Here is a 22,628-nt window from a genome sequence, read left to right as displayed (position 1 = left end):
TTATTCCCTTCGAACATGCACTTTCACTCTATGCTTGATTGCAGTTCTATTAGATCCATTTGTAAATTTGGAGGCGCTGATTCCACCTTAAGACCACCCCCGACTTAAGAATATTTTGAACATTTCCTCATAGTTTTGCATAAATGCGAATGTGGTATCGATTTTAATTAATTTCGTCACTTCATTAGAATATTGAAAAAAATCTTTACGGTCACTATTAAGTTTAATTACTTTAAGCCATAAAACGCAAGGGACACAAAGTTGAATGCGTGTTTCGATCACGCGACAAACTTTAATGCATATTATGTGTAAATATTGAAAATAACATATTCTTTAACATACGTTGAAGTTTATCCCACATTTATCCACACTGAAGATTCGTACCCCGGTATAACACACACGGAAGAATATGCCACTTCCCATTAATTTGGCGTTCCCAGCCCAAAAGCAAACACTAATGTCTACCTCATCTAAGATGGGACTTTTGTGAAAGTAAAGCCGACAGTCAGGTTTATAAGGTTAAAAATTAATTAGCTGCAATCTATTTCTCATTGCAGAGTCATTTATAGCAATTTTACTACGTCATACACTCATGTTACAAGCCCTATAAGAAGTTTTCCTATATACAATGAATCATATTATTTAGTAATCGAAAAAAAAATGGAATCATCTTCAAACGGCAATCATCTAGCATATTTCGTTTGATCCAGACCAATGGCATTAATATGGACGAAGCATCTAGAAAATAAAATGACACTCACTTTGTGTCGGGTCTGCCGGATGGCGAAATTCATATTTTAATATCGGTATCCTACGCTCAAATGAACATTCTGCTTGCAAGCGGTCTGGCGACACCGCTGGATCTGCCCATACAAAATTTCTGACTGTCAGGTTTCGACTCCACCGTTATTATTGTGTTACAAAATGCCAATGTGCCTAGTTAAAAATTGTAAAAAAATCTACTAGACACTCCAAGAAAGATGGGATATCACTTTGCATGTGTTAGTATTATTTATTATTTATAAAATGCCATTTTAAGATATTGATGAATGTTTATTCAATGCAATTGAATGACAGGAACCATTGGACAGTCAGTCGCCTGTGATTCGCTGAGCTCACTGACGTCTAATCTCCGAGAAGTCGTAAGTAACCGAGAATCTGTTTCTAACGCAATGAGTCATGACACTAATACGCCATTACAATAAAGGTTATATTACTATAAATTCTCGAAGCTTGTATCGCATAATGGAAACGGATACGTCAATGGTCACGTGACATCTACCTATACATCTGTGAATGACTTTCATGCACAATTTCTCGTGCGCGCCGGGTATGAAGTGAGTCGTCCATTTAATATGTCATTGATCCAGACTGAGGATGATGAATAAAAATAATATACGTTTGAAACACATAATGTTATTTGGAAACTAAATCTAAAATCGCATATTTTTCGCAGGGTGTAGAGTTTTTTTTCCGCTACGCTACGCAAGAAAAACGATGCTAATTTTATTCATCGTAGCTTGTAGCTGAACGGGCTACGTTGCTACGCGTACCGTAGACCCTCTACGGGGCGAAGAGAATAAACGATACCTGTGATAAATGTGTTGTTAAAGCGATGACGGGTTTAATAAAATAATTGTATATTATTCAAACTACTATCCTACTCAATTACTTACACGTTCATGGATTTACTGCGGACAGTAGTGACAGTGGAAATACTAAGAAAAAGCACGTGTAAACACGTATTATCGTTAGATTGCATGCACAGTTTTAAAAATTTCGGAAGCTTCTGAATTTTCACGCAAAATTGGCACTTGCATAGTGGGTGCGGATGCACAGTAGAACGATTGTGGCGAACCTGCCGGAAGAAATACGAACTACACCGCACAGAATATTTTGACATTTATCGATTATCTACGAACTTGTCTGAAAATGTCCCAACCAGTCTGAATCTGTCAAATAGTACTATACAATGACAATATTTCGTCTCACTTACGCTTGAAGAATGAGATTGGCGCTTTTACGTGTAAATAGTTATTATTGCGATAGTTTAAATTACACACTATTGATGCAAATAAATCCATGCACGGGTACAGATGCTATACTACTCAATCACGCATTGAAAAGATAACGCATTTTTGCCAGACATAAAGTTCAAATCCGCACCTACGGTTTTAAAGGCGGATGCTTTATTAATTACTCTGCCTAGGTATACTTATGTGTCTATGTGAAAATGTTGTTAACACACTAAATTAAGATGCTGAAGATTGAAAAAAATATACAAATACATGCGGTAAATTTCTAGTATAGAAGCTCACTATTTCCTTTGCTTATCATAGGCGAAAACTCCTCTTTTGACACACATCATTAATTTAGTATTCTGATTATCACACATAGCTTTGGGGAAAACAAATTCGACTACTTTCAAAATCCATACATCGTAATAGTCCAATACTGTAATCCGATCTGTCATTCCGAAATATTTAATTTTACCACGGACGGAACGTTAATCCAAGGGATTTCACGAAAAGCTGCACTCCGGTGCATTCCGGTCCATTCACAGCGTTGAATTCAGTGTAATATTTAATAACAGTATGTTTATCGATGCTGTCCAATACTTACAAATTGTAGTAGTATTCATAATTATACTTCATCTAGTAAGAATATATAGAAAAAATACTAGATATATCTAATTATTTAAATTTAAAAAAAACATAAATATCCATATTATATTATACCTATTACCTAAAATTAGGTAGGTATGAACACGTAGGTATGTAAATAGGTAATACCAGAATAAATCCCTGGAACTGGTGATTCGATTTTAGGCTTGATGGAGCCGAACCATTAAAAAATTGATTCCAATAGGTCTGATTTTGACAGTAAATAAGTATACAAAAATTGCATAGTGATACATAAATGTAATTAACTTATGATCTAGTCAGTTTTGAAACAGTTGCTAATCTAAAAAACATATAGACGTATAGACTTTGTACATAGTAAAGAATTAATGTTTTATCGCATGCTTTGATATTAAGGGGGGACATGCTCGTCGAAGGTCAAAATTGAGTTTTTATTGTATTTTCAAACCATGATCCTGGATACTCCTTAAACGTTGTAGATAATCTATTTATATAATTTTGAAGCCTTATTATCCTTTATAGTTATTTTAAACATTTGATGACTGCATAAAGTATTTTTGTTACATAAAATAGTATTCTTTTAAACCTCTCGCTCTAATGTTTTAGAATATAGTCATATTTCGGTACATAACTGTGCAGTGGTGTTAAAATTTTTTACATTTATTAATTTTTAAACGCATTTATAAAACCATTAGTATAATTTATTACGAGATAATTTTTGTAAAATATTCACGATAAAAAATTATATTGATAATCTCTGTGATCCCAAATTTGATAAGAATTAGGCATTTTATTATTCAAAAAATCGGCAAGATTAACACATTTGAAGATGATTCTAAAGATACATATTATAAGCTATGTCTTTGACCATTCAAGTGTGATAAACATCTGATGAATAATGATTGCTTTATAATAATTATTGACCTAAGAATAAGGTAGTGTTTTTTTGAAATACGCCATTTCTTTTGGCATTCCCCAGTGGTTAAGCTACAATATACGGCCGTAGCCATAAATTGATAAACTATAATTAAAGTAGGGAGTAAAATTATGTTAACGCGCGTGTTTGGACATGTACCTAACCGATTTTTTTTTATTTTTTTTAAACGGTACATGTTAAATAAATTAAATAATTACTAAAGTATGTAAAAATAGCTGTAAAACTTCTGCGCAATTTCAATAGTTTAAGGTAAATATTCGTATCTAATATAATATGAGTATTGTTTGTAAAAGTATGGCAATTTTATATACAAATACTTCAAAATACTTCTTTCCTTTTCAGCTTTCTATAAAGAAATATTTATTATAGCTTTATAATTTTAAAACACTATATCCCTACCGGATTTTTTTTTTGAAAACATTACGATGCCCGACGGGTCCAAAATATTTTTTTTTCTGGCAGGTATACTGCCCTGCTAAGTAAAAATACAGTATTATGGTTTAAGTGAAATTGTTCTAAATATACTACGCCAAAATAATCCAATTATTTAACATAATATAAGAGAAAAGATAGTTTAAAACTTGGGTTCTCTTACAACAATTTCACTAAAACCAAAAACTGCCTTTTTACTTAGCAAGGCAGTATGAGTGAGGTGTTTTCAAATTATGTATCTTGAATAATATATAGATGTTACATACTCAAATCTTATGAATTATTAATTGAATAAAAGAATTGATTTATTAAATTATTAGCAAGTCAAAGAACGTTATTACTAAAAATTAGGAGTAATCTTGGCGTCGGTTTGCAATTAGAACAATTAATGATTCCTTAATTTAAAACACAAAGCAGATAGCGCTAATAACGCAATTTGATAAGCATTTCATGTATAACCTATTAGTTTATGTTATCGTAATTAGATAATAGTCTCGTAGCATAATTTATTAATGCACAGATTGGCGCGACACCAATGGTTATACGGGTTCAAATCCCGTCGAGGTTCGTATTTTTTCAAATATGATTTTTTCTAGTGGGTATATATCTGAAATGTTTTCAAGTTATGTATGTTCAATATATGGAATGTTACATTCTCAAAATCTTGTGAATTATTCATTTGAATAAAAGAAATAATTTATATAATTTAACGTTGAGGTCTTTACATAGTGTTTTTTTTTTTTAGAATTATTAATGATCATGTCCTTGCTTTTTTGTACAAGGTGGTTGTTAGTAATTTTGAACAATCACAAACACCCAGGCTTTGAGAAAAACACATAAATATTGTGTGTTCTGACCGGGATTGAACCCAGGAACTCTCGGGTGGAAGACAAGCGCCTTACGCACAGCACCACGAGGTGTTAAGTGGTAACTTGCAATTTATATATCCACTTTGTATAGGGAATTCATCTGAGCGATTCCGTGTTATTTCGGATCGAGAAAAACAACGGAAAAAATATCGTGTTAACTATTTAGAATATCCCTACTGGTACATGAAACCGTGTTATTACAGCGCGCGCCGGGAACAGAAAAATAGTCCGTCGGGGACCTTATCCACGTCATTGCCCCTGCCGGACGGAACGCCCCACATTATGCAAATCTAATTTATAAAATAATTATTTTAAACTGTACGTTCTATCTGTACAGTTCTTGTTTATTGGATTCACCACTCCCCAGTATTACAATATTAATGTGAGTAGATATATATGGTGATACGCCCATACCTACATGGAAAACGCACGACCATATTTATTATCTAAATAATTACAAGATAAAAATAACTTTTTATATACAACGTTTTTAAATTTTCTGTTGAATCATATAAACTTGACTTGACTAGCTTAAACGATCAAAAAAAAATGTACTTGATAAAAATACTGGATAATGAAATATCATGTCGTATGCACAAGATTAAAGCCAAGATTGAGTTATATTATGTGAATTTCTATCGTTATACCGATGCAGCGCCGTTGATTCAAATCACCCTCTTTCTCATTTACGTATAATATTATATGCGTTGTGGTTAATTTGGCATATATTCATTTTTCAGACTATTTATTTATTTAAGAAAACAAAAAATTGTGGACATAACAAATGAAAATTCAGGATGTTCACACCATGAGATTTACATTACAACAAATATTACTCTCACAAAAGAGAAAATGAATATTAATAAAAACATTAACAATTTTATACAATAAAATAAAGTTTCAAAAACAAAATGCAAAGTACATCATTGAAAATGTCTATGTCTTTAGGGAGCGCGTTTACTAAGATGGCACCCCTCGCTAATAGTGCCTTATAGGCTTGACTCGAGGAAACAGCTCTGACCCAGAATAGGTCATGACTGCGACTACGTAGGTAATTGACAGGCACATATAAATTTAAATTCTTTATGGCGCCAGGATAAGAAACCATCCCTCGTGACAGCAGGTAAAAATGTTTCAAGAGCAGAAGTGACCTAGGAGATTCAAGAGAGTGAAAAGTGAGCATGCCTTGTAGAGAGGCAGTCGGAAAGTAATCGTTTGACGAATTATTAAAAGGAAAATAGTTATATGTCTTAAAATAAAGACATCGAAGAAATTTCTTTTGGACGCGCTCTAAAATAAGCTTGTAGAAAATTTCATAAGGACTCCAGATAACAGTGGCGAAGGGTGACTTTTGGAAAGAGGTAGGCTATGGAGATCTGATAAAAAGAGCACACTTGTCAGGTATACTTACTAGAATAGTACGATATTTACCACGAATGAATAGGTACACACTAATAAATGACAACGACACACTAATTCAATGAAACTTCAAAAACTCATTGACGACATAAAAATGAGCGATGTGTTTAAATTACGTATTTTTCAAAACATGTTTACCCATCAAAAATTTATTTTTATTTTTAAAAACAATCTATACTTACTTATTTATTAATATTCGATTAAACGCCGTTGAAATTATTTTTTTAATTATCTAATTATTAATGATTTTGGACAAAGTGCGCAGTCGTGACAACAATATTATGCGCGAACGTTTTAGGCTCTGCGATAGGAGCTTACCTTATTTCGTACAAATCAGTAGACTTGCTGAGTTTATGAGACGTAAAGTCCATACGAAAAAAAATCAGAATTATTTCACACATAATCGGAAATTTATTTACGTCGTGACGTCGCGGCGTTTATTATTTAATTTACGGTGCGCTGTGGTATATTTGTTAATACCTGTGAAGATTGTTTTGTAAACTGTGTAATACTGTAATACATTCCTACATATACGACATCTCTCGTTGGCAACATAAATTATTTTTATATAACATAAAATAATGAAGTGATTAAGTATATAAATATGTCAAAATGCAATTAAAAAATATTTTTCTTAAGAAGGTAGGCTTTAAATAATCGCCTAGTACGGAGTCTTCGCCACTGCCGGATAATAGACCCATATTCAAGAATACTACGCACTAGCGACACGTAGAGTGTACGTAGAGATACAGTTCTCTTTCAGATATGGATATGGTTACCCACTGTAAAAATGGAGGGAAAAACGTAGGGCTTAAAAACCTTTTGGTTTGATATCGTGTAACGTCGGCAGAATTTACTACTTGTAAACGTATAGATAATATATTATAACAAGTTAGTATTATGTGTCTACATAACGTACTGCAGAGATGTTTGATCTCTTAGTTGGTGACTCTTTACAATAAAAATATATAGCCACTTGCTAGTAACGGTAAAGTGAAACAGAACAATGCAAGAAAATAGAATCTTGAAAGTATAATTATTTATGCCACCGTCCTTCTCGAGTAAAAACGCCATTATTTGCTACGCTTTGAACAGATGTACTCAACCATTTTAGTATCTAAATAAAATAATATGGTTTTTCTTTATTTTCGTTACGTAGCATGAAGCAAAACACAGCATAGAAACACGCGAAGATACAAAACCACAGACACTGTTACAAAATCACAATATTAACATGGGACATGTTTTACTCGTGATCTCCGACGCAAAAGCGTTACGAAAAATAGACGTAGAATAACTATAGACGCGCAGCCCGCCCGCGGCCCGCGCCCCACTCCGATTACTTACGCGCGCCGATTATTTTCATTTTACGTTCAGTAGCCTACATTCTGTGCGACGTATTGTTCGTCTGTTATTATTACTTCTTTAGTTTTATGATTGTAATTACATAATAGATATTAAATATGATATTTTGTCGCTTTTGTGATTTGTTTGATAAATACCTCTTTTAAGTTTATTATTTAGTTGATAATGTCCCTTGGAAGAGGACGAAACTGGTACAAATTTTAATTAATAAAGTGGAATAAGTACTATAAAATTGTGTTTTATTTAATTAAACAATTAATACAGATTAATGTCAAAAAACATGCTTAATAGATCTCCGCACTTGGTGCGTCAATGTCACAAGTGTAGTTCTTATAGTTTCCGTCAAAGGTCTCATATGTCAAATCATGAAACCATGTGACTCTATCAAGCTCACAATCTTTAAATAATGCAACTTCTGAAAAAATGTGTTTTGCACTTATGACGTTATTGCACATCTAGTCATTTTACAACGTTTTTCTTAGCTCCGTCTTGCAATCGATTTTTAACTAACTTCCCGACTAATTAGACATTTGAAACTTTTAGAATATATCAGAACACGATGCCAATGCATTTTTTTAATACTTTTAGCCATCTTTAAGTAGACTTGATTTCATTTTCAGTTAATTCTGTTTTGTATGAAAAGTTATTTCGGAAGAAATCCGCAAAAAGTAAAACTATTATTAGTTGCTAAGTGGGTCCTAGCAACAAAATTATTAATATTAATATATACGTGCGTTACTATGGAAATCATTATGACATTTCAGTATTATTTCTATCAAGTACAAATTTTTGATCGTTTAAGCTAGTCAAGTCAAGTTTATATGATTCAACAGAAAATTTAAAAACGATGTATATAAAAAGTTCTTTTTATCTTATAATTATTTTAAATAAGAATCACCACTTTGGTATAGTTAAGTATAGGTATAATGATCTATTTATTTCAACAAAAAGATTTATAGAATCGAAGGTAATTAATAATGGAATATTACAATATTTTTGACAGATTATCAGTTGAGAATTCCTGGCGAAAGGAAAGTAATTCTAACAAGCATTTTCCTGTCTTTTATAAGGCAATGAAAGGGTTCGCTTTTGTATGTCTCTCAAATTGTATGGAAAATGTTCGCCTCCTGCCCACAATGGTTGATGCTATAACATTGTGTAGGAAATAATAAAGATTAAAGTAAATCTGGCTTTATCTTTGAATTATTGCAACGTTTAAAACATTATATTATAAATATATTTAACTAAATTTATACCATTAATTCGACAGCTTTATAAATATTCACATAAACACCCATTCATAGAAAGGCGTCAATTAATATTCGACAACAATAACTTACTGTCACTTAAACAACGCTAATATTCTATTTTAAAAGACTTTAAGTGCATATTTTACAATTATTTTTTCACTGGTAATATATTCTGCTATCGTACATGGCAAGTAATCCTTCTGCATGACTACAAATAATCACAGAGAGAGAATACTTAGATTCTTCAAAAGAAGGGTACTTCGTGGTATTTTTGAGCACATCAAAAGTAGTCAGTCAGCATGTCGAAGAAGATACAACGGCAACTCTATGTGGGAACGCCCACAGAAGGCGGGGTTTATAAGACATTATTTACAAATTGCACATAAAACTAGTAATGCACTTTCTGTGTTAGTATCGAAAATTGGCGAAGATTTCATATCGACAGAAAGAGAGACAAGTAACCTGGGCCCAACTATTATAATACTCATCCTCACGTAAGTGGAATATATGGGTCTGGGTATTTTTTTATTAAGTATATTAAATTTGTGAAAAATATATACATTTTTAGGATTTTGGTATAATTTAATAATTATATGATTGGTGTGAGCTGTATCAAGGCCCTATTTAAAATTTTATTCTGACTCCTTCTTATTAGTTATTACTTTAATTTTATTGATTTAATTTAAAATAGGTGAGTCAAAAAGTTTGGGAAACTTTGGACTAAAACATAATCAATCGACCAAAGACAGAGGCACAATGTTTTTTTATTATTTTTGTAATTTTCATGTATGTATGCAGTAGAAATGTTAAGAAAAAAAACTTAGAGTATATGTATAAAACAAAATTGATCACATTTCACAGTATTACAAAACTTATATTAACGTATTTTTTTTGACCAAAACACTGATTACTCAGGATTCGATAATGTATGACGTAATAAGCCGACACGTTAGCCGCCCGGCCATCGTGGGGCCATTTTGGCGTGGATGTATATATGATACTATATTATTTTACAACGGTGAAGTACCTACTAACTTTCTACATAACTCCGTCAAAATATTTGACGTCTCACTTCATAATGACATTGTCAAAATTTCATCATCACTCACTATGTCTGTGGTTTTCAATCTTTTTCGTTTCACCGGCAACCGTTGTGTATTAAGATTTTTTCATGGCGCCCCGAAAGCGATCCTATAAAACAGTGAAATATGTGAGCCTGTTTTTCACCACTCATTTGTCCAATCTTGTAATCAAACTAGACACATCTACCGTCGTATTTATCATTCGACGTTTATTAATACCCCATTTACACGTGCATAGATTTACTGCTGACATGACGTATTACCGCGCAAGTTGCAAGAGTGCATGCATGTATCAAAACAGTTCAGCAGTTTCTGAATTTTCACGCGACAGTAAGTTGGAACTTATGCGAAATCTGAGCCTGCGCAGTAGAACGATAGTGGTGAATTTGTCGGAAAAAATACGAACAACACCACGTAGAGCATTTTTACGTTTCACAACCAGTCAATAGTACCATAGAATGACAACAACGTGTCTCGTTTATGCTTGAAGAAGGAGGAGAGACAATCGGTACTTTTTCGTGTAAACAGTTATTATCAAGTTTTGAGTTATATTTGGTTTTATTTTGATTTTTCCTCCCACAAAAGACGCCGAACCTTCTTCTATGTGGAGCATTTTATAGTTTATCTATAAAATTGCTGACGGTAATTTACATTTTCATTTTTGTGTGGAAGAAAGAATCACCAAGCTGCATAAACCTAAGCTATCGTGAATTTCAAATAAGTATATTAACCAAATCTCGCGCACGATAAAAAAAAACACGTAAGTAAACACGAGAAGGCATAATATCAGTTAATATACTTGGAAATAATTGCAATGTCAGCAATTGTCTAACACTCAATGGACAATGACACAAAATTTAATTTGACTTCGCGATCAAGATACTAGGTCTGAATAATGGATACTTTCTGCATAAATCGAAATACATCCAAGTTCTCTAAATATTGATGGGTTACATTAAAAAATATTTTGGTTCCTGGCTCTCAGCAAAGTCCAATATCTGATCTGATACCTCTGGGTGCAAATGACTCAGTAAATTATGGGCATCACTTCGCTTTTTACTCTGCAATATTTGGTGTCAGAGTATACGTCAAACGAATATCTCTTGAAAACATACTCTACAACGAGTCTGAAACGTCAAACAAAGTATGAAAAGAACATACGATGACAACCCAAAAACCATATAAGACAATTAGTAAAGATTCTGAACTAAACATTATCAGAGCTGTGACTCTAACAGGTGTGCTTACCTATCATGCTTGGCTAATAACGTATAGATGTGTTTTATCGTAACACCCCGTTTACACGTGCTTGTTTTTACTGCTGACAATACGTATTATTGCGGCCATAACAAAAAAATCGTGCAAATTGCAAGATTGCATGCATGAATCAAAATAATTCAGAAGGTTCTGAATTTTTACGCAAAAATTGGGCCGTGTAATATCTGCGCCTACGGAGTAGAACGGTAAAACGTAAAAAACGTAAAAAACGAACTACACTGCACAGAGACTTATTTTGAGGTTAACCGATTTTCACGACCTGTCAAATAGTACCATAAAATGACAACATCGCGTCTCGCTTATTATTATAGTGAGATTGGCGAGAGAGTAAGCACGATAGTTTAAAATGCAAGTAAATCCATGCACGTGTACAGGCATTATAAAAGAAACAGCCAATATAAATTATTTTTAAATAATGGACATCCTGCGGCGCCCCATGGGGTCTAGGCATACACTTTGAGAACACCTGCTGTAGGCATTTTATGAAGGCAAATAGTTTTATTAGTCTCTCAAAATATATCATCAAACACTGTCTTTATTTTACGATGCATTACACGTATTTCGCCTCTCTCTTATCTAGTAAGGGGCAGGAAATTTGATTTACGAAAACGCTTCCCTGTTTAGAGCGTAAAAGAAAAATAAATTCGCTAAACGTTTTTTTTTGTATAGGTACGGCACACAAATGTAGTTGGCGTGTGTAGGGAATAGAAACGATGCCAGTTTTATGACAAGCGAACGCGTGCAAAAAAACACGTTATCACACGAATTAACTTTAGGTTATTCTCTTCAGCACTATTTACCACGGCTAATAAGCGTTGCGCGCTAAATTAATCTTAAAATCACACCAGTTTTTTTTAACCTAAAACTAAAATCAGTTCAAATAACAATAATATCCACGAGTGTCAGTGACGTCCGTAGACAAAATCCCCCCCCCCCCATTTTTTATTATCCTTTCATGACTCCAATATATAAGAAATTTGTTGTATGGATACATTACTAACAACATGTATAATACACCTACCACTAAAACATACAAAATTTAATTTATTAATATTTTTCCTCAAAAGTGGGGATTTTTTGACGTTGGTAATACTAAAATCGTCGACCAGCAGCGGTAGGTGGGATGCTATGTGAGAGGGGGGCATGCATCTTTAGTTTCGACGCAGAAAAATCTCCACGTGTCAGCAAGGACATCGGACGTCGAAGACCAACGGAAGTAAACTAGACACGAACGAGACAAAAAAATTTCAGTCTTGTTAAACTTATGTTAATTAATACATTTTGTTTCCAACCAGTGTGCTGATATTTTTAATGGAAAGACATTTTCGTTGTGACTAAGTTTAGGTAGCCATATATATATATATATATATATGATGACCAAATGATTCTCCTCGATTTGCCGCCCTTTGAGTAACTGCCGCCCCCAAGCGACTCTCAATGCGCCTACCCCCACGGGACGTCACTGACGAGTGTTCCTAAAGACGTTAAAAACCTTTTTAGATAAAGGCAGATCTAAAATTTATATGAAATAAATGTTACTAAACACAGTGATTTCAAAAACTGAAAATTATTTCGTAGTTAAGCCTCAATTACATTGAGCTTCTTTACGAGCTGTGTGTTGGCGAATTTATAATCTGCCTGTAAAGTCGCCCAGTGTAATCATCGAACAAGCTAACATGTTCTATGATTACACTGGGCGACTTTACAGGCAGATTATAAATTCGCCAACAAACAGCTCGTAAAGAAGCTCAATGTAATTGAGGCTTTAGGCTCTACTTATATACATTTTTATTTTCCCACCATTTCTCTGGCATTTTAAATATATTCGACAATTGCATACTGACTGTGCTGCATTATGGTAGCGAATCATGGCACATTATGAAGGCACAGAGTTGAATGTTTGCGACGTGCAGGTGGTATGACTTTATGAGTAATCAGGAGATAATATGATAACGAAACAAGCATCATCTCATCACGCCGAGAGTGAAAAGGCGACGTTGGACCCGGATCGGCCACGTGCTGCGGATGTCAGAAAATAACCTCAACCTGACTTCCCTATTCTTCGAGCCAACTGGATTATGGCGTCCTAGAACCCCGCTTAATACTATCTATAGATTGTATACGGCGAGCTATGGGACGCTGGTATAACTGAAGAAGACTGAAGAGCGACAGGAATTTTTGGAAGCCCCGTGCGGAATCCATATGCCATATTATAATTGCTACAATAAGTTAGCCTTCTAAACTTCCATAACTGTCTATTTCTCTCTAAAAGTTAACACAACCAAGAGAGGTGCTGTTAAGACATAGCATTTTTTGACTTATTGTATCGATTAACCGCCTTAATACATAAATGATAAACTACCCTCAATAGCCGCCGATAGCAGCCTTGTGTATAGAATAGATGCGCTGGTATCGGTATCGCACCGAAAGAAAATATCGATCAAAAAGTATCAATACTCGCATATATCGGTATCAAATGATACTCTTTTGGCATCCCTACTTACAGCTAATTTACTAATTAGCCTTAATACCTGACCCCCTTTTCAGCTACGCTTGTTTACATTTCGAAAGATTACTACATTAAAAGAATAAATTATTAGTCCGTCAAAATATTTTAAACTTCGAAGCTTATTTCAGAAAGATGGATATAAAACTTCAAAGCTTTTACATTGTATGAAAATAACCTTTCTTTATTTTTTTTTATAACCCAATATAGTTAAAATTAATTTACGGTAGTGAATAACTTGTGAAGCTTAATTACTAAGATATCATGGCAATTACCTTTTATATTAACCACAAAACTTTAGCAATATTATGCTATTAAAATACGTGAAAGCCTTTTAAATGTATGTATATGCGTTACTGTTATAATATTTTACAACGTACTCTCGAGTTATGTATTTAATTAATGTTTCTATTTCACAAGGAAAGTAATTATAATTTATAATGAAAATACTCTTTTGTCTAGATATCTAGAACCAAATTTGTATAATTATGTAGTTAATTTATTCATTGCTTAATAAACAAAGTTTATTGAGTATTATTTAGATTAAAATTATATTAACTATAATATTAGGTATAAATTTAATCAATAGAAAATAAAACGGTTTAGGTATGTAGTTTAATTATTTCGACAAATTTTTAACATTTACACCTAGTAGCGCAAATTGATTGATTCGTCAATATGTGTGTATTAAAAAGTAATAATGCGAATAACAAGTGACATGGGTGCATAAATAATAGTGCAATGATCTATAATGCTTTTTAAAAAGTCCGTATTGTTTTATATATAATATGTAAATTAATTAGAATAATTTATTTTTGGTAATTCTCCGTCCTCCTCTCTACCATGGGCACTTTTATTAGAAAGTCTCTGTGATCTCAGTCAAAGCTCATTTTGAAAGCGTGGTGACATTAGTCTTGGGTATCTGCTCCTGAAACATTATCAGGCGTAAAAAATGTGATGCTACACACCCAAATATCCGGCGTCGTAATACGCTCGATTAAGACCGATTGTGGTGTGGGGCGGATTGGTTTGGAGGGAACTATTGAACTAACTGCAAATTGTAGTCTTAGGCCCGTTTCAGATGGGACACCGGTATCACGCTCGATATAATATAGGAGGCCTTTGTATTCGAATACAGGGGCCTTTGTATTATATTTATGAACGTCCCAGAGCTAATGAGTCAACGCGTGTCCGGTACACTTTTCCGTCGGCCGCTAAATTCTCAAGCCGCCGATACACTTGTTTTTATTACCGCAGCCAGTTTTATGTTCTAATTTATAACGCGAAATTATGCGTTGACTCATTAGCCCTGGGGCGTTCATAAACATTATACAAAGTCCCCTTTATTCAAATACAAAAGCCTCCTTATTATATACGAGCGCGACACCGGTGTCCCGTCTGTAACGGGCCTTAGTTCAATAACAACAAATACATTTGACTGACAAAGTTTAGTGTGCACTATTTATATCAGATCTTAACAGCCTACTTCCACCCTTCGCCACTGACATGTATACAAATATATATAAATATAATATATACCGTACCATATCAGAAACCAGAAGACAGATACCAGAAAACCTGGACTGGAATGAGGCTATAAAGAAAATGGACCAAAGTATGTGGATATATTTTCACCATAGGGCATCATTAGAAAAGGGGAAATGGGGTAAGTCTATTCTACCATCACCACGAGAGGTGCTCTGGTTTGTAGAGTCTCCTTTGACAAGGAATTAGCTTAAGTTAATACTGAGGCTAAGAACAGGCCACACAATGGGAAAAAGATTTGATGTCCTCATGGGAAGAAGCGAATCGCAACTCTGCGATGAATGTCATGTTTTAGAGGACATTGTACATATAGCACCGCAATGCCCTAAATATGAACTTCATAGAGTACAGCTGCGAATTGCGGATATCTATGAGAATGTCGACGAATTAAAAATGTCCTGGCGGTGGGTAAGACGGAAGAGCTAGGCAAAATTGTAAAGCTATTTAACAGAATAGGAGTGAGGACCTGATCGACGGATCCCCTTCTAGAAGAGAAGAGGCGATATGACAGCGAGTCGCAGTAAAAGCCTCGGTAAAATCACAAAAAAAATAATATATATATACCTATATAAATATGGGCGACAGGTGGACGAAAGATATATCGAATAGTACTTCTAAGTATCTATGTATGTCCTAGCTACATAACATCAATCGGCATAAAAGAGAGACGTTGTCTGTCAGAGAGAAAATAAAAATACTGTCGCAATAAATTCCTATTCGCCGTACCTATTGTTCTAAATCTCTTTGAGTCGATTTCCCTGGGGATCGTTTCTCCAGAAGATTACAATTTTTTTTAAGTATATACTCTCTAGCCGCACTTTAAAACCGTACGAGATGTTTCACTTAAGTACAGAAATATGTAAGTGCCATTTTATTTGAATATAATATTATAATACTATAAATACTTTTTAAGTGCTTTTGGACGCTTGAATGTCTTCAAAAATTATTTACAATTTCGGGTCGAAGAAACGTACTTATCTTAATTTTTAGAAATTTTGAGTTATGTATGGTACTGAATATAAAATAACATATTATGAATTATGGGGAAGCCAGGCGGGAACCGCGCTAATTGGCATAGCCGATTTTGGCAAAATTCATGAATTGATGAATGAAAACATAACCTAACCTAACCTAACTTAACCCAACCTAACAAACAATCCAGTATATCGGATATTTTCAAAATGTGTTTGCCGCTGGCTTCCCCAAAACTGACTTGTACCATTCAAAATTATTAGCAAGTTGAAGTAAGTTGCAACAAAAAACCTGTGACGTTGGTTAGTAATTAAAGTAATACCTACTTTGATTTAAAATACAAAAACCGATCGCCAATATGGCTCAATTATTTAGAAAACGCTTAAGTGAATATTAAAAAACACTAGTTAAAATTTGTCGTAATTATGTATGACTCCTTTAGCATTGTGGTCAATGTGCGTGGGCGCGATACCCGAGAGATGTAGGTTCAATTCTTGCGGTGTTTAGTGTTTTCAAAAATATGTATGTTCAATAATTAGAATGTTACACTCGTGAATTATTTGTTGAATGAAAAAATAGCTAATTAAATATTATTATTACGTTTAGTGACAAAAAGGCTAGTTTAATAAAAAAATGTATGTCCTGAACATTGATATACTACTAGATGAGGAGTTCCCATACAAGTATCATTTTAAAAATGTACTACAAAAGAAGATAATTACGAATATCGTCTTATAATATTTCCTTGTAGGTATAATGCGTTAAGACCGTTAACATGGATTCCCGAATTTCACCCGTATTGCCCTGGCTGTAAAACTAAATTTGCATTCTTGGAATAGTGACCCTAAGGATGTCTGCAACCCAAAGCTTGCAAGCTACCAAAAATTCATGTCTGAGCGGACAGAGCAAGTCGTCATGTGCTGACTATTAGTTAGAGTAAGATGCAAGCTAGATCGGGCTTACTCATAATTATTGCCAGGTCGTTTTCGAGACAAATATTAAGTGAGCTTATATCGATTTAAGTCCGCTGATATTAAAACAGTAAGTTTTAACACTGGCCAAGTCGCTGAAAATCGGGCGTCATTTTAAGAAGCATATGATTCATCCAGTAGTAAATATCAATGGTCCTGAACAAACTTTCTTGTCAATGTCAATGTCAATGTAAAGTCGAGATAAATGAGATACATTTCTTTCACACGTGTGTATGTATACTGTCTATTGAGAATTAGAAAATTTCCACGAAATCTACTCTCAAACACTGTTGACTTTAAGTACATGGAGGTTTATGGCACTGACATTAAAATATGCATTACAGTAAGTATTACAATACAATATTAGTTACGTCGTCAGGATTTTCGATACTTTTTTGTGAAGCGACAGCATTTTCTCCTTTTAAAAATCACTACTGCTCTCAAAAGTTATATTTCTATTCGTTCCTTCATTCGCTTTATAATATGCCACCTCTATACAACCCATGACATGCCTACCGCCACGGAACATCATTGCGTACGTAAGTATGCGTTTACCCAGTTCCACTCTAAAATCGTGTCCGGAGACTAGTACGTATGCAGTTCACTTCAAAACCGTCAAACCTCTTTGGGTCATATAGTAATGTCTAAATAAAACACGGTTCTTGTCGGTTTACTTACACTTTACAGGAAGCCAGCAACAAAACAATTATTGAAAATAGCCGATATACTGGATTATTTGTTAGGTTAGATTAGGTTTTCATTCTTGAATTCATGAATTTTGCCAAAATCAGCTACGAAAATTGAATAAATATTCATATTGAATCTAATAAAGTTGGAGACCGTGTAGTATACGATCATCCCTTTCTGATAAGAAAGTCAACGGCGAACTGTGCCACGGTAAAATGTTTTACGTACAATTTCCATGTAACCCTCTAAAATATCCCAATACAAACACAATGTAGAAATACATATTTACAAAAGAAATACAAAGATTTATCATTAAACGATCAGTCAAAAAATATATTCTAGACTAGATTATATACTATATAGACTAGAATACGTTAATCGCATAAGTACAATAAGTACTTACTCAATTGAGTTACATCTGCTACGATTCATTTGTTTTAGATAAAATAATTACAAGATAAAAAATAACCTTTTATATACAACGTTTTTAAATTTTTTGTTGAATTATTATGCTCAATATGTTCAAACTTGTAATTGATATGAAGTAAATAAAAAACAAACAAATATAAAATACTGAAATGTTATTTTGATTTCCATAGTAACGCACGTATATAATATTAATAATTTAGTTGGTAGAACCACCCACTTAGCAACCAATAATAATGGATTAGATTACGGATTTCTTTCGAAATAACTTTTCATACAAAACAGAATTAACTGAAAATGAATTCAATTCTACTTTAAGATGGTTAAAAGTATTAAAATAATGCATCGGCATCGTGTTCTGATATATTATAAAAGTTTCAAATGTTCAAATGAAGTTAGTTAAAAATCGATTTCAAGATTTGTACTGGATAAACAACCACCGGACAAATAAGAAAAACGTTGTAAAATAGCAATTCACTAACTTTACTGTGAATTTGACCCACAGCTAGTGAATAATAATAATTGTTCACTAACTATGGACACAATTATTATAAAACCGAAAACCGCGTAAAATGGAACGTTATTAATTTAAAATTAATTCTGAATTAATTGCGTCGGATACTGATATTCTTTTAGGCTTAGATTTGAGAGAAAATTATTCTTTAAAAGATTCCCGAATATTCCGTAGAGGGTATGGTGACCACGATCCATATTTTATACTGATCTCGGATTAGACCGGATTACCATTTGACATTGTCCTCAAGAATGTGGCGTATAAAAGCATTTTACCCGGAAAGGATGTCGTAATAAAAACGAATAAAACACAATATAAAAAGGCATGCATTTGCAATATGCCCAGGATATTGTAATAATTATTATTAAAATAGGAAAAACTACTATGGCCACGATGCCCGGCAGAAGTAAAAGTAGGTAATAATGAAAATTAAGGTCTAAAATAATTATTTGGTATTAAAATACGACGGAAATCAGACGTTAAAGCTAAAAATAATTAATAGATAAAAAGAACTTTTTATATACAACGTTTTTAAATTTTCTGTTGAATCATATAAACTTGATTTGACTAGCTTAAACGATCAAAAAATTTGTACTTGATAGAAATAATACTGAAATGTCATATTGATTTCCATAGTAACGCACGTATATATTAATAATTTAGTTGCTAGGACGCCAGACCCCTAGCAACCAATAATGGTGTCGAAATAACTTTTCATACAAAACAGAATTAACTGAAAATGAATTCAATTCTACTTAAAGATGGCTAAAAGTATAAAAATAATGCATTGGCATCGTGTTCTGGTATATTCTAAAAGTTTCAAATGTCTAGCTAGTCGGGAAGTTAGTTAAAAATCGATTGCAAGATTTGTACTGGATAAACAACCACCGGACAAACAAGAATACGAGCTAAGAAAAATGTGGTAAAATAATAGAACACATTAAAATGATTTACATATATATAAGTTTAGTATTCTTGCTATTAATTAATTGATCTAACAGAAAGAATTATTTCATTTATTTCGAATGTCATACCTACGAGTACATAGTATATCTAAAATATGTGTTTATTTTTTCAGTTTTATTTATATAATAATTTAATATCTGGTCGCATATCGTGATGCCCTGATACTTTATGATATTCGTAACTAATTTTGCTCTCACTTTCTTATTAATTGTCGTTACAATAAAAGTTCGCTTCATTAATTAGTTGAGAATTTTAGACTGTTAGGATAATAATTAATTGTTAAGCTAATAATATCCCTAAGTAAATCATAAAGTTAACAAAAACTCGATTCTTAATATTAGTCTTTTGAAACATCGTTGTAGTAAAAATATTTGTATATGATATACCTAATTATATTATGAAGGTATCTATAATATATCTATCTATCCACTTTTTGACAAAGTGAGAAAATCCCATATTTTAACTCTTCTTACTTGCAACAAAACAAACACAAGACACCTCTTTGGTCACATTAATAATGTGAATTTAGCAAAATGACTTCTACTTTTTTCTGCCTTTGCGATGACGTGATTGGTTGAAATGGATTTGACGCTGTCTGAAAATAAACTTGCTGGATTTATCCCCAATTGAAAATTAGTCATATAATTAGTATGTCTTTTTAAGCGAATTGATGTTAAATTTGGCAAGTTCTGAAAATCACATAAAGGTAAACACTTTTTAGAGAGCGATCTAGCAGTTTTTTTTTTTGAGTTGACTACTTTTGATATTCATTTTGTGTTTTTTTGTGTTTTAGGTAAAACATAACATTTGTTGTTTTTAATTAGAAATTTTCACCCACTCCTGCTAGGAGTAGCTTATGTGAACGTTCATAAAATAAAATTAATCCTATACCTCCATCAGTATTAGTGTGTTGTACGTAAAAAAATGCAGAAAATTAGCTAAGTACAGTATTTGTACATATCTTTCGAAACCAATAATTTAACTTTTGAGTATATTCATAATATAAGTCTCAAATTCCTACAGGAAAAAACCGGAAATCCATAGTGGCTGAAAACCTCAAATTGCCTTTAACCGGATGTGTTCTTTTTGGATATACAATACACTGGCTGGCATGTGTAAAAATACATTCATACCTACCTACATAGAAAAGTTATCATTTCTATTATCAACGCATTATGTTTATTTGATAAAACAACATTTAAGTCAACTATTGAGCTCAGTGTGAAATTATTTGTATATCCTAACGCTAACTACCCAAAGTTGAGCAAAAAAAAATGTTAAATGATTTTAAGCAGACTATTTTAAACAATAATCGATTATGAGGTGTATCCCTAAATATTATAGGTACTTTTGTTCTAACTATACCTACCATTAAATATTTTACAAAATAGGTCGTAAAATACCGCCTTTCGTCGTATTTTTCAAGTGATGTATGTTCAACAAGGAATTAGCTAGGTATACGTATAATTATTGAATTTGTCAGTTCGTATAAATAACTTAATAAATACTAGTAGGGATTGTAGTTTAAAACATATTTCATTGATTTTTTTAAAATTATATAGATGTTTCTCGGTGTTTTTAAAACCTACAATAATTATTACAACGCATTTTTTTGTTCAGAGAATTCGGTATCACTCTTAAGAAAAACATTATCATCAAGTGAAGTAATAATAACGGTATGAAAATAACGTATTCAATTGATGGCCCAACCGATAATCAATAATATTTATAAATATATAATTCTTTACGTAAAAATAACATTGTATAATTAATACATCTGTACACCTATTATTTCTGAAGTTTTGATAATGTAGTCATTAAAATGATTCTGAAACGTTTGAAAAATATTTCGCAACCGAGGAACACGGGATACCAACTAACCCATATGTAGGTATAAATAAAATTCAAAATAAATTCATAAAAACACTAAATACGAATAACTTTATACTTAATTAATATGTTTGTATTATTGTAAAACAACACATCATTAGCTGTGGTTAAGCGGTATACATTAGTAGATAAGTAACAAATTATTTTGTTTATAATAAAATATAAAATAAAACTTGAAAAGAGTGATAATTCAATTTTATTTTATCCGTCATTAATTAACTTCGCTGTGTGGTTATACTTGATACGTTTTCCGTGTAGCGGCAACACTGTGATAATTTTTCGAGGGAAAATAAGTTGAGAGGCTCACCTTTTAGCGAAGTCTTCTATAGGAGATGTTCTACGATGGTGGATTTTTCTGGTATCATACAGGTTGCTGGCGATCTTCTACTGTTGTTAATGTAATGATTGGTGTTGAGGGTATATTTTGTTCGTTGTTGAGTTTCGAGACGTGCGGAATGAGCCACGCACGGCTGCCAACTGAAATATATTAAATATATCAAGAGATCGCAGCTTCTGGGGAGATATTTAGCGCTTGCGTGGAATTGATAGAGCGGAACCGTGCGGTGACAATTTTCCTGAAGATTTTCCGCATTTTCGTGAATTATTTTACGTTAGTTTTCTTGTGTATAATTACACCCACAAAAAAAATCCTTCTGCTATTTATAGAAACAAGCCTTCAGATCAAGATACCTACTTCTTAAAGAATACCTACTTAAATAAAGCTCTACAAAATCCCTCAAAGTTTAAGAATGTTGACAAATTCACATATCGCTACCTGAAAGCAATAATGGAATAAGTCAACACTACTAATTTTCGAGATAATAATTGAACTTTAATGTTTGTATTATACAAATGAAATAGTTATATGTATTTTGTT

At 32.8% G+C, this 22,628-nt stretch overlaps 1 protein-coding gene across 1 annotated transcript in view; it reads right to left on the bottom strand.

Moving 5' to 3' along the window:
• Vmat (Vesicular monoamine transporter) overlaps window positions 1–22,230 on the bottom strand; it is a 46,850-nt gene extending 24,620 nt beyond the window's left edge. The window contains exon 1 of the mRNA XM_085953996.1: window positions 22,059–22,230. The gene's annotated coding sequence lies outside the window, so the exon portion shown is untranslated. The remainder of the gene's footprint in view (window positions 1–22,058) is intronic.
• Between the last annotated feature and the right edge of the window lie 398 nt (window positions 22,231–22,628).

Source organism: Rhyacophila brunnea, unplaced genomic scaffold, assembly GCF_057557595.1.
Source record: "Rhyacophila brunnea isolate RB1 unplaced genomic scaffold, BYU_Rbru_1.0 scaffold_4, whole genome shotgun sequence".
Classification (NCBI taxonomy): Eukaryota; Metazoa; Arthropoda; class Insecta; order Trichoptera; family Rhyacophilidae; genus Rhyacophila; species Rhyacophila brunnea.
Note: the sequence above shows the minus strand (reverse complement) of the source record. Positions and strands in the feature narration are given on the sequence as shown.